This window comes from Crinia signifera, chromosome 4 (genome assembly GCF_055691185.1).
Source record: "Crinia signifera chromosome 4, ASM5569118v1, whole genome shotgun sequence".
NCBI classification, from domain to species: Eukaryota; Metazoa; Chordata; class Amphibia; order Anura; family Myobatrachidae; genus Crinia; species Crinia signifera.
In genome coordinates, this window is record NC_139220.1 from 286,595,444 (window position 1) to 286,609,089 (window position 13,646).

A 13,646-nucleotide genomic window follows, 5' to 3' on the forward strand; every position below is an offset into this window, starting at 1 on the left:
CATCCGGCACCCTTCCATACTATGGAAGTTTGCAGATGTATTTGTATTCATTTATTAACTAGTGGTTCCCAAACTAGGTGGGAGATGTACTAAGATAAAATTGAGAAGAAATAAAGTACCAGCCAATGAGCTCCTAGCTGCCATGTTACGGGCTGTGTTTGAAAAATGACAGGAGCTGATTAGTTGGTACTTCATCTCTCTCCAAACGTTGGTATATATCACACTTTGGGGGAAATTTACTAAGAATACAAATACGACTAAGTCTTACTTATATTCTTAATACGAGTGAATATGACCCAGATCGGTCGCATTTTTACCGAAAAACGAATTGTAAATAGCAGATTTACCAATCTGACGTATTTACTGAGTTGTATTTGGGCGACGGCGTAGGCGGGCGTATTCCGCAATATTCATATTTAGCGGAAGAAATAATTTAACACACACACACCCGCAAAGAGCCGGTCCTGGTTTTAAAAATTCATGGAACAATTGTCGTGGGCGTTCGTCAGAATTTTTAAAACCAGCACTAGGCTCAAGGGACGGTCCGTTACCCGTTCACACTGCCCAGCAACCCGGGTCCCTGGACATGATATTTCTCAAAAGGCCCTTTCACATTGCACAGTGACCCTGGGTCGACCCAGCAAAAACGTGGGTCGGACCGGGGTTATCTGTGTAGTGTGAAACGGGTAATAGTTAGCAGCTATCAGCACTGGTTCTCTCTGTTATATTGACCGGAAGTAATTAGAGAGGAGCGGTCCAGATTCCAAGGAATCCATCCGAACCACTCCTAATTCCAAGGAATCCGAACTGCTCCGAATACAGCCCCCCGAGCCGCCCGCAAGCCGCGCTGCGAGTTTCCAGCTTTGCTCGGAAACCCAAGCGTGGCTGAACAGCATAGTCTCGTGTCGGATTCTCGCGAGACATTGAGATCGGCGTCTCGTGTATTCAGCGCCATTTCTCCCATGCTTCCGAACAGCGCACAGCTCTGCGGGGTCTCTTGTGCTTGGGCTTGCGGTGCTGGATTTTGCGGTGCAATGCTGGGTCTTGTGGTGCACTGCTGGGTCTTGTGCTAGCCTGGTGTCCTTTTAAGGGCCCAGGCATAAATTATAGACTATAATAAATATAGTCAGTCAGTAGTAGTACTAGTGTATGTTTCGGGTTGTGTGTAAGACAGACTGTCAGTCAGTATAGTGCTGGGCAGAGGCTGTGTCAGTCAGTTTAGTGTACAGGCAGGCAGGCTGTGTCAGTCCGTGTGTCTACTATAATAATTGTGTAATTGTGCTGCACTGCACTTCACCCCAATATACCATAGTGATATACTTTGTCAGAAGTTCCGTCTGTCAGATTGTTTTGCCTCCACGCAGTGTTGGACAAGCTGAGTTCTCAAAAATAAAAATAAATATATTTCCTCTTGTTTATTGTTTGTGTGCACTGCACCCCATAGTGAGATACTTTCAGAAGTTCTGTGTGTGATTGTTCTGCCTCCACGCACTGTTGGACATGCTGTGCCCTCCAAAAAAAAATTATATATATATTATTAAAAATTATATATCTATTTGTTATATGTTAATATATCTTGATATTCTCATCAATACTATGCGCTATTTTGAGCATTGCATATTTTGGTACTTGTTTCCTATCTGGGCGCCCGCTAAGTTAATTGCGCACCATGCTATTCTCCGTATAAAAATCGGATCGCATCGCATCGGATACCACAAATGCACATACACGATATTGAACGATGCGATGCGATGCGATCCGATTCGATTTCCCATAGGAAACAATGTTAAATGGATCAATTTACCCAAATCAGCATAGGGAAGAATGGTAAATGGGCCAGAAACCCCAAAAAAACCCACAGAGCAGTGGAATGTCCCCCCAAAAGTAGTTGACGCCACCCCGCCATCAACGTGAACCCGAAGCGTGGCGAGCGGCGGCGGTACGCGTCCTCCGACCTTTTCATGCCCTACTATCCACTAGGGCGTGGAGTGAGAATAGAATAGTGTGGCGAGCGCAGCGAGCCCCGCGAGGGGACGCGGATACCTTCACAGGTAAACGCGTCCCTTCGCGGCCTTCCCAGGTGTCCGCGTCGCCATGGACACCTGGGAAGCCCGCGAGGGGACGCGTATAACTGTGAAGGTATCCGCGTCCCCTCGCGGGGCTCGGTGGCTCGCTGCGCTCGCCACACTATTCTATTCTCACTCCACGCCCTAGTGGATAGTAGGGCATGAAAAGGTCGGAGGACGCGTACCGCCGCCCCTCGCGGGCTCGCTGCGCTCGCCACGCTTCGGGTTCACGTTGATGGCGGGGTGGCGTCAACTACTTTTGGGGGGACATTTCAATGTTCATGGCTGTTTTTGGCCCATTTACTATTGTTCCTATGAGAATTTGGCTAAATTGAGCCATTTCACATTGTTTCCTATGGGAAATCGAATCGGATCGCATCGCATCGTATGCCATCGTACATCATCGAGTACCGAATCCGATGCGATGCGATCCGATTTCATTACGGTGCCGTCCGTAGAAAACCTGGGCGCCCAGATAGGAAACAAGTACCCATATTTTATTGTGGGGGCCAAAACGAACCAGTCATTTCAGTCACAGGTTTGGCAGTCCTTCTGACTAAAATGATTGGTTTGTTCAAGTGTGCAATCTGCATGTCCTTTTTTACAAGCTTTTGGGCCCAGGGACAATTCCATTTTGCAACGCCATTCATTAATCCCACTGCTGGGAGGCAGATATGTAAGAAACTACCATCTGTTTGGGCCGAGGCTCTGTCGCCTAGTATAATATTAAAAACCAGCCAGCTTGCTGCAGACCTTGGCTTAAATTGAATAAAAACATCGTGAGCTTTAAAGTGGTCAAAATTGTCTGGAAAGAGCTAAAAATTAATGTTATTGAGGTCAATATTACTCAAGGGACAAAAAAACGCAAAAATTACATGATTTGGGCTTTTTTTTACCATTTTTGAAAAAAATCCAAAGCCTTTCACCGCCGCTTGACAAATCCTGTAAAAGAATCCAAATCCAAATCTTCGGCCCCGGAGCCCATCTCTAGAAGTAATATGATTTGGTTTTGAACCCTTAATCCAGGGCACCCCTAGGCCCCAAGGCAACCCACGGTGCTACGGCACACATGCTCTAAGCATTGATGCCTATTCCCCATTGAATGTAATACCCCTTTTAGACATACTACCCGGGATTTTGGCCAGGTTTACCCGGGATTTTCAACCCAGGTCACTCCCGGGATTTTAGTAACAGACCCCCTTTCACACTACAGCTCAAATCCAGGAAAAACCCGGGTATACCCCTTTCACACATAAGCCAGGCTTTTCAAGCATTTCAGTGTTTCATCATTAAAATGGGACACGCCCCGGCAGCAAAAAAAAGCAACATCACATGTTTAAAACTGAAAAACCCGGGTAAACCCATTCAGACATAAGCCGGGTATTATACCCAGGAGTTAAATACTGGGAAAAACCCTGGTCAATTGCAGGTGCTCAGTATCCGGGAGTGAAATCCCGGGTATACCCTTTCAGACATACGCTAGTCCCGGGTTTGGGCGCGTTCATGTGAAAAAACCCGGGATTTTCGCGTATGTCTGAAAGGGGTATTAGTAAGCATTACAACATATAATGGTGCATACTGAGCTAACTAACTGAAATGTGCAACTGTAAATGGATCCCATACACAAGCTATAAGACTATTCTTGTATAATGTCTAACAGTTTTGTATTCCTGAATCTTTTTAGAGGCAGAAACACTGTAACAAGATATCAATTCTGTTCTTGTTGTGAAAGTCTTGGCTTAAAGATAAACAGTATGTGATAGCAGCAGCCACACAAACAGATAAAGAATATCATGTTAGAGGCCTCTATTGATGAGACCATCATGCATGAGACACATTAAATGCCCTGATAAACAGATACAGTTTGGATTCCATTCAAATACACTTGTCACAGCTCGTTCTAAAACGTGAGATTGCATGAACATCAGTAACCTGAAAAGTATTTTTATATGTGCTAGAATACTAGTGCAATACACCTAAATACAGTCTGTAACATAAGTCAAGCTGGGTAGACACTAGACTATACAGTATGTTGTCTGGTGGATCGGACCGACATAGGGGGCACATTGCCTAGTGTGTACCCAAATGATGGTTCATGGCCGATGTCAAATACTTTTGCCATCGATGGGGAGAACCAGATGGTTTCCCTCAATCAATCGAACAGCAAAAGGATGTTTTGCTTTTTTTTTTTTTTATGCCGGGACGCGGAGCATAGCTCTGCCCCCCGACACCCGCGAAGCCCCACCCCTGTGTTTTGATTGGCCAACAGGCCAATCAATCAAACATAATGGCATAGTTTAGCACTATCGATGGCCAGTTGCAGAATTGCCATCGATGGCAACGGCAACGATGGCTATCCCACAGTGTACCCACTATATTTCTTATGATGAGCACTTTTACACGTCATCAGCGGCATTCTCCATCTCGCCTGCATGCAGGGCAGATGAGAGACATCGTTGGTGTTTCCCCCACCTTCGACTGCGCTGCCCCCACTGAATCCCACTGCTCCCAAAGTGCTTGCATAGGAGCGCAGTCTTGTCTTCCACCTCCGGACGCTGGCAGCCATGTAAAACATATAATGGAAACAGGGGGGTTCCTGAGTCCTGCTCTAAGTGTGAGATGGTATAAAATAAATGGGTGTGATTGTGTAGTGTGAGGCACTGTGCGATAAGTGTAGACCTTATCCTTTTCTTTATGTAAAATATAATGCCTACTTGTGAGCCAATCGGAGCTCGCAACCCAGCAGTCAATTAGAGTGGCTGCCAGTACGCAAGCTCTGATTGGCTCACAAGATGGTGTTTCATTTTAAATAGCCTCAAGCGTCCGGAGGTGAAGGAGAAGCCTATGCACTAGAACTTCTTCAAGAGCAATGGGCTTCAGCAGGGGCAGCTCAGCGGAGCTACTGTAGTTGGGTATGACTGCGGGGGATGTGGTGGGCAGAATGAGTGGCCTGGGCCTTTCCCTCTCTGTGAAAGTGGCCGGGCCTGGGACAACTGTGCCCACAGTACCCCCTTGGTGGCAGCCCTGTTTGCAGGCAATGCATGCCACTTGTACTTTTATTTTTTGTCTTTGGGGTTTTAAGGACCGAGTTTGAGAGTCAACTCTTTGTTTGTAAGGCAACTGAATGAAGAATATAATACCTGTCTACCTCTTTCTGAGTATTGGGAGCAGTGGTGGCTACATACCCGTGAGGCCAGTTAGGGCTGGCTGATCTGCTCATAGCTCTCTGGCCCTGCCCTTCCAGTGATTGACGACTGAAGGTGGGGCTTAAGACAGCCAGAGGTGGGGCTTAAATTTGTACTATTTCCTGGCTTAAAATGGCATAGCTAGGAAATAGCCTGGCTTCTATGGGCTGCATCAGCTGCAGTCCACAGAAGCCAGATGGACTGATGTATTCTTCCCATGGGAAGCGCTCTCTCTGCTATGGCAGTCCCAGGGGAAGAAAATACCTCTCCCTGGGACTGCCTGTCTGGCTGTGATTAACAGGGAGTACTTGCTATGTGAAATCACTGCCACTGCTCATCAGTCCCTGCGAGTGAGGGTATTTTTTAATGAAATGAGGACCAAGTGGAGTGAAGGGGAATAAATAGTCTGTGGAAGGGGTCTGGATCAGCAAACGGTGTAAAGGCTCCCATCCACTAGTGCGATTTGGGCCCTTTTTATTCAATTCGGATGTATCGGGGCCAAGGAATAGGAGGAAAGGTCCCAAATTGCATGTGTTTAACCACCGATTCCGAACCAATCACTGTCCCATGTGCCTCGGTCTGGAGCCAGAGATCTCACTGCTGCACTAAGGATCCATCAGATCCTGCAACCAGGAAAAGGATTGCATACGATACATTTATGCAAAAGGGGATGATGTATTGTATGCGATCCTGCTGCCCGGGAGCCACCAGGTGAGATTGAGGGGTATCACATGTGAGGTACAGCATGCGGTGCCTCGCTGTAGTGGATAGGGGTCTTTACTTGTGTGTTACTCTTGCTCCTGGCCCCTCCAATATCCTTTTGCAATGCTGCATGCATAAACCTTTGGTATGTGCGACTTTGACAAGCTGCCAAAAACGTAAAACACACTGGTACATGACAGCAACTAGAAACAAAGGGCACATTTTAAGCAGGCCAGCCCCAATTTGCAACCAATGGAAACAGTGAGGCCCAGGTTTAGGTTTGTGGTGCTTCACTAGAAAGTGGGTGTGATTGCGTATGCAAGATTTGTGTGATAGGACATTGATTTGTGCAGATTGTTTTGACCCTATTTTGTCTTGATCAATGTTGGGAGGTATAACAGTGGGATACACAATAAGCTAGTAGCTGGCAACTGTTCTTGGGGGAGATTCTCTAAGCTAAAAATGCGGTAAAAACCCCGTTATCGGGTTTTTACCGCATTTCGGGATGCACTAAGCATCCCCCGCCGGATTACCGAGGCGGGGGGCAACGCTAGAAAAATCTGGCGATGCCCCATAGAAGCCTATGGGCTTCTACCGCATCCCACCGCTGCCCCGCATCGCCCCCTCACCTGTGTCCGGGCAACACAGAGCTGTGCTGCCCGGACCTGTGACCTCCTCCCTGCACTGATCCTCTTCCGGGTGCAGGGAGGAGGAGAGCCCGGCGCAGCAGCAGCTCCGGGTAAGGGAGGGAGGGGGGAGCTGCCGGGACCTGCTGGGACCCGGCGACTCTCACCGCAAAGGACAGCTCTTAACGCAAGAGCTGTCCTTTGCCATAATTATCACATATGTTAGTGGGGGCGGAGCTGAGCGGCGAATATTAGAGAATCTCGCCCCATTTCTCTTGATTGCTTCTACAAAACTTTGCAACAGGGGCGGGCTGAGCCGGGGGCAGGGTGCCATGTGCCCCCCAGGCCGCTCTAACAGGAGTGCTGCAGGCCGCGTCCGCGTCCGCCTTACCTATTCCTCCACTGTTGGCGGCCATGTTCCTGTAGGCTTTTAAAACATGTATGCGGCTACAGGAACATGGCCACCAGCCTCCACGGCTACGTGGAGGAGGGCTCGGCCGCTTGTTCCTTATGATGCTAGCAGTGACAGACGCTGGGTGTGGACGTCATAACAATGATGCCGCCCGCAAGGTCTCATTAGATTTTCTCTGGGAACTGTGGGAGCAGCGGTGTCTGCTGGGATTGCTGATGTCACTGAGGCAGGGACACCAGCAAGAGAAGATCCTGTGAGAGCCATGGCTTTCTCCGCCGCTGAGGTTGTGATTGATGCCACTACCGCCATTGCCGGCACTGCTAGAGCATACTCTCCAACCTGACCCATTCCATTAGGAACAAAATGCTCTGTTTCTGGACTTCTCAGTTGCAGAGTTGGGGCTGCAGCACAGTTCAATATTCAAAAAGGAGAGCCACACCTAATACCACTCCAAACATCACTGTCCTGGACTCACTGGCAGTTGATGTGACCCCCCTGTTTGAATTATGGACTGTGCTGGAGTCCAACCTCTGTAACTGCCACTATCAGGGAAGTCCAGGAACAGAGCATTTTGTACCTAATGGAATGGGTCATGCTGGAGGGTATGCTAGAGCAGTGTGTGGCAAGATGTATGGATCCGAGTGAGTTAGGGATGCCGGAAAGTGGAGATTGGGGGGGCAATTCTGTATTAGCCTAGGGCAGCTGCAACTCTTAACAAGAAGAAAAATGGGTGCGTGAGATGTAGCAGAGGAACTGACAGGATAATAAATCTAAAGAAAGGTCCCAGCAAAGAGACAAAAGTAGCAATAGAAAGCCAGTGACAGATACATGGGAACAATAATTACATTTTGTTGCCATGAAGCACTGTGGGGATGATTTGAGCCACATGCAGCAGCTGTAGTTGCATCATGACTCTCTTTAGCAACCTCAGCATCATGCCCCCTCCCAATCACTGCCCAAGGGATGCCCAGCACATTTCTTGTCCATTTCTGATACCATGCATCTCAATATCAACCACACCTCTGTAGATCCTCGTAGGCACAGTGTAATGTGCCATAAGAGTTTATGGACATGTGAAGTTGTAGAAAATCAGTTTGATTTGTGGACATCGGCACTGTGTGCAACTCTGAATCAGCCTCTGTATGTGGTGTTTTGATGTCTGGTAGAGAACATTTCTCATTACCGCAGTGTTATGTAAATCCAACTGAGCGTAGCTATAGTAGGGAGAGTATGTCCTCCAGCCAGTCAGACTAGTGGAATTGTATATGATGTTCTGATATCCTGTATAAGATCTCTGTGTTGATGTAGAGCCATAGCCGGGGGTGCGTGTGGTAGTTGTAGGGTGGAGTTGGAATTCTGATGAGGCCTGAGAAGGGAGAGCTGCAGATTGTCGCCTCTTCAGTAGGTTCTATGAAGAGTTGTGGTAAAGTAATTAGGAAAGGGAGAGGTACTGTACGTTAGAGCCTCGAGTTCTGTCTCTCCTCCGTGTCATCAGGGAAATCTCCAGCTCAGAAGTAGAGACGAGAACAATTTCTCGAGTAGGTTTTTTTTTATAAATGAGATGATGGTAAAAGAGATTTCACTTTCAAATATTTGTCAGTCAGGAAATTATCCATTTCATAGTAATAATAAATATTAATTTCGAACATTTCTACTAAGGGTGCATCCACATAGACACGGTTTCTGGGGTTTGGACATGAGTGTGTTAAAGCATGAAAAACAATGCAAGTATACATTTTGACACCTCAAGCCTATTTCAGATCTGATCGCAGGACAAATTTGTTCTCAGAATGGGCAAAACCATGTGTACTGCAGGTGGGGCAGATGTAACATGTGAAGAGAGAATTAGATTTGGGTGGGGTGTGTTCAAAATTTAGTTGAAATCTAAATTGCAGCGTAAAAAATAAAGCAGCCAGTATTTACCGTGCACAGAAACAAAATAACTCAACCCAAATCTAACTCTCTCTGCACATGTTACATCTGCCCCACCTGTTGTTATCACTGACAAGAATTGTAAAGTGCAATGGAATCTGCTGCGCTATATAAGAAACTGTAAATAAATAATAAGTAATAATAAAAACGTTACAGAAATAAAAGTTACCAGTACTGTGTAGTGTTCAGCAGAGGTTCCAAAATCTGGTTCTCAAGACACCCCAACCAATGGTCTAATTTTTAGGTATATCCATGCTTGACCATAGGTGACTTCCTCAGCACCTCAGTCATTTTTTTTTTTTTTTTTAATATCTCTTTATTTCAATTTTCAAGTTTAGATCATACAGTGCAAATATTGGAGCATATCCTTGCTCCACCAGACAAATATAGAAAACCTACATACATTTACAGTGCTGCGTGTTTCTAAGTACACTCACCAGGAGACAAAACAATATATATGCAGACAGGGAAAGGCAGTTATTTATAACTCTATAAACTACATTTCTTGGCAATTTTATTTAGTCAATTTTAATCAATACGTTTTCGGTTTGGGACACAGCTCCACTTTCTGGGCCTTATTCTAGTTCACTCTTTCTGACAAAATCCTTCTTAGATGGACAAAACCATGTGCACTGCAGGTGGGGCAGATGTTACTTGTGCAGAGAGAATTAGATTTGGGTGGGGTTTTACTTCAAAGTGAAATCTATATTGCAGTGTAAAAATAAAGCAGCCAGTATTTACCCTGAACAGAAACAAAATAACTCACACAAATCTAATTCTCTCTGCATATTTTAGATCTGCCGCACCTGCAGTGCACATGGTTTTGTCCATCTTAGAAGGATTTTGTCAGAAAGAGTGAACTAGAATAAGGCCTTCTATAGCACCTCAGTCATTTTGATTTAACCCTCTGTGCTGAACCATGAATATACTTAAAACCTCTACCGTTGGGGTGCCTCAAGGACTGCAATTGGGAACTTCTGGTGAAGAGAATCTCCAGAAGAAAGCACAGCGTATTACTAGTAAGAATGACACTGAGATATACTGATACTCTCTTTTTTCCGTTCTAGTGGGTCATATTATTGCACTCAATTTATGATATTAATTGTGTTTCAAAGATTGTGATCATTTTATTGCATCTCATTTTTATAAACGTATTTGTAACAGTTGTGAACATACTGTATTATAAGTTCTGTATCATTTTGTGATCACGAAGTCTGGTGTAAATCTATCGCTCACAGCATAAACTCATTTAACTTGTTTCCTCCGGCTAGTAAAAACCCAGATTAAAGATTTAAATAGTTTAGTACATTCCTCACTGAATAACTACTTGTACATATATCCAGAGATGTGGTTTGTAGAGCAGGTGATATGAAATACATGCCTTAGGCAGAGCTCAAACTATGTGAGTGTGTGTGTTATGTATTCCTTCTTAGCAGCACCATTTCATTATTGTTAATTAAAAGGAAAGTACCCTAGCACATATCAAGGTGCTTGGATTTGATAATAGAGCCAAGTACAGTAGCGCACGCAGGGGGGGTTTCTGAGTACCCAGAAACACCCCCCCCCCCCCGGGAGTCTAAGGGCCTTAGGCTGAAAGCTGAGGGTCCCCTCTTTCCAAGGGTTCAAGAATTAAAAAAATCGGCCCTTGGGAACCGGAGATATCTGACTTCAAATCAGTGGTCCCCATCCAATCCTGTTAATTGCTTTTCCCAGTCAGATATTTCAGGTTTTGTCTGACTTGGAGTTTTTCTGAGGGTATATTCCAAAATCTGGGACTCTCCCCCTTTGATGGACACTAGTAGCTTGTCTCTACTGTGCCCAGAACCAGAGATATCAGCCTTCTAGCAGCTAGTTACTGCTCCAGCTCCACACACCTGGTATGTAGTTTTATATTCTCGTTGGCAGATTGCTCTGCCTCCTTAACTCTGATCCCCCTAGTCCCAATACCATTTGGTAGGCGGGATTCTCTAGTTTTTAATTCCATTAAAATCTAAGAAATCTATTTTCGGGAACTGGAGATATCTGCAGTCAAGCAAGCTGTCCTCCCACCAGAAAATTATGAATAATAAGCCCACTCCACTATATATATTTATTATTATTTATATACATTTAGTCTATCTATAATACTTTAACTGACCCGGCTTCGCTCCGCCCCTCTGGAAACCCCCTTCTGAAAATCCTGCGTTTGCCCCTGAATTACAAGACCTCTGGTGAGGACTCGGACCGATATAGGAATCGGGGAGGCTTTAAGAGACTCTTGCACATTCACCCAGAAGCAGAGATGAGGCAAGATAACATACAACCCGGTTTATTGTAGACAGGAAGGTTGTATGTGGCAGGCAATAAGGTATGCGAGATGACTGGTACAATACAGGACAGATGGTATGTGGTGCAATGCAGAGCACTGATGAAGTCCTTGAGATAGCAAAGTCAATACTGTGAGAGCGATACTTTACTGTGGCTTGCCTTAGGATGAGATGTGGAATGATGGCTGGAACATCGAATGCACAGGAACGATGGTTAGAACATTGAATGAGGCAGGAACGATGGCTGGAACATCGAATACACAGGAACTATAGTTAGAACATCGATTGAGGCTGGAACATCGAATTCAGATGCATACCTCCCAACTTTTTAAGTTGGGAGGTCGTGACGTTCGCGCGGTGTAGCCGCGCGCGCTCCCGAAAAGGGGGCGCGTCCTCGAGAAAAGGGGGCGTGGCCTCATGGGGTGACGCGAACTCCGGCCACGCCCCTGTTTTCGCCGCTCGACGGCGCTGAATAGATGCTGTGCGCATGCGCACAGCGTCTATTCTCGGCAAGCTGGGGGGGCTCCCAACTGTTCCCCCCACCGCGGGACAATGGCGGCCCCGGGCGGGACGCGGGAACGTCCCCGAATATCGGGACGTTCCCGCGGTAAGCGTGACAGTTGGGAGGTATGCAGATGAATGATGGCTGGAACATTGAATGAGACAAAATGATTTTGTCCCCGCACACAAGGCTGCACATGCGTGCGGGGATATTCAGTGTGTACGGGGGGGGGGATGTGTGTTATCTTATGGGGGCATATGTGTTATCTTATGGGGGCATATGTGTTATCTGGCATCATGGGGGCATATGTGTTATCTGGCACCATGGGTCAGAATGTGAATTTTTACTCATTCCCTGTGCCACAATATGAATTTGAATGCTAAATAGACACTGATATATGATATAATATAGGGGAGGCGACTGTACAGTGCTGACAATGGGTATATAGGACTCTTTTTTTTTTTTTCTTGTGGCCCACACAAGACTTAGACCTTGATTATTTGACCCAGTTGGGATTTTGAGTTGGACATACAGTACCTGCTCTACAACCACGGAACTTATATACCGCATAGGTGTTATTATTGCATTTGCGCTCTGAGATTTTCCTGCCCCCACTTACATATCCAGGGCTGCAATGAATCACTAGAGTTTACTTCTACATCCTCTTTTATTTTCTGAGCCATTGGACAAAAAAAAAGAAAAATGCAGAGGCATAGCCATATTGTATATAGGGCCTGATTCAGACGTGTTTGCTAGCCTGCATGCAAACGCAGCCTAGCGAACAGATAAATGCCGTCAGGCCTAACGCCTGCCCCCCACCAGCGCCAAACCCCCTAGCATGTGGCTAAACGGGAGAGAAATCATTCAATGGTGCTGACCATCAAATGCTTTTTATCCCCTTTGTTAATAAGTCAGTCTAGACTGACTTTTATTCCAGCCGATATCCACCGCAGGTGCTAATGTCATGTGACGTCAGTTGCCCGCCCTGAGCAGGCATTCTCAGGGTAACGCCTATGGAGAGACCCATAAAACGCAGGGCATTCCCGTGCTGCCACCACCTGTTCCCCTGCTACCACCACTCTCTTCCTGGAACGAACGGCTCGGCGAGCGCAAACCCCAAACATCGGGGACGGTAATGAATTTAGACCCAAACAAATGGGTCTGAATTGGCCCCACAGTCTTGTAAAGGCTCTAATTCAAAATAGTTTTGTTTATAAAACATTTGGGTACTTGTGTACTTTCACGGCTCCCATCGCATGCCATATGTAGTGGCATGCGATGGGATGCGATTTTTGCAGTTTTTAAGTATTTTTTAAAATTGCATGCGATCGCATGCGATTTTCAACAGAAATGCATCCAAATGCATTGAAATTAGTATCAAACATGTTCAATGGCCCCCAAATGTAATTTTTCAGGCTGTACCACCCCCACTATCAACGCGAACCGGAAGCATGGCGAGTGCAGCCAGCCCGCGAGGGGCGGCGGTACGCGTCCAACTACCTTTTTTATACCCCCACTATCCACGTCGGCGTGGAGTTGAGAATAGAAAGTGTGGCGAGCGCAGCGAGCCACCGAGCCCGAAGCATGGCGAGCGCAGCGAGCCCCACGAGGGGACGCGGACACCTGTGAAGCCCGCGAGGGGACGCGGATACCTGTGAAGGTATCCGTGTCCCCTCACGGGGCTCGCTGCGCTCGCCACGTTTCGGGCTCGGTGGCTCGCTGCGCTCGTCACACTTTCTATTCTCAACTCCACGCCGACGTGGATAGTGGGGGTATGAAAAGGTCGTAGGACGCGTACTGCCGCCCCGCGCGGGCTCGCTGCGCTCGCCACGCTTCGGGTTTGCGTTGATAGTGCGGGTGGTACAGCCTCAACAATGACATTTGGGGGCCATTGAACATGTTTGATACTAATTTC